The sequence below is a fragment of the Oncorhynchus nerka genome, linkage group LG27 (assembly GCF_034236695.1).
Source record: "Oncorhynchus nerka isolate Pitt River linkage group LG27, Oner_Uvic_2.0, whole genome shotgun sequence".
Taxonomy (NCBI): Eukaryota; Metazoa; Chordata; class Actinopteri; order Salmoniformes; family Salmonidae; genus Oncorhynchus; species Oncorhynchus nerka.
The window spans coordinates 90,215,480-90,216,103 of record NC_088422.1 but is presented as its reverse complement, the minus strand read 5'-3'; the positions used below and the strand labels follow the sequence as shown (position 1 = coordinate 90,216,103).

Sequence of the window (624 nt, the reverse complement as noted above, 5' to 3'; positions counted from 1 at the left end):
AGGAAATGTGTAGATGTGTTTTATGTGCCTACAGTGTAAAATGTCACTTCCTTTGTGTATATATGACTCATTGCTATCCTTTTTAAACAGTCGTTTTGGATTTTTGTACTGATCAAATGTACTAAATGTTGATCTTTTGGTCAGTGTTGTTGTGTCGTTTTTTGGTATGTGGTGTTGTCTCATATTTCATATCAAGACATCTTACCCTTAGGAGGAGCCAACGGGGTTCAGACTGAGATAACACAACCCCTCTGTGACCCGGACAAGGTGCAGGTCTCCCCCTCCTAAATCTCCCACACACATCTCCAAAACCAGGAACATATGGACCCCTATAAATTAGAAGAGAAACATGCATTCCTCTGGATGTGCTTCAACATCGCCCTTGTTTCTAGAGAGACATCTACACCATTGGCTGGGTCCCATCACCACATATAAACACCATTGGCTAAGTCCCATCACCACATATAAACACCATTGGTTGGGTCCCATCAACACATATAAACACCATTGGTTGGGTCCCATCACCACATATAAACACCATTGGTTGGGTCCCATCACCACATATAAACACCATTGGTTGGGTCCCATCAACACATATAAACACCATTGGTTGGGTCCCATCAC

At 42.6% G+C, this 624-nt stretch overlaps 1 protein-coding gene across 2 annotated transcripts in view; it reads left to right on the top strand.

The window, feature by feature from the left end:
* The window catches only part of wt1b (WT1 transcription factor b), a 21,416-nt gene extending 21,278 nt beyond the window's left edge, over nucleotides 1-138 (top strand). For both annotated transcript variants that reach the window (XM_065012279.1, XM_065012278.1), the window contains exon 9: nucleotides 1-138. This exon is cut by the window's left edge and continues 935 nt beyond it. The gene's annotated coding sequence lies outside the window, so the exon portion shown is untranslated.
* The last annotated feature ends 486 nt before the right edge of the window (nucleotides 139-624 follow it).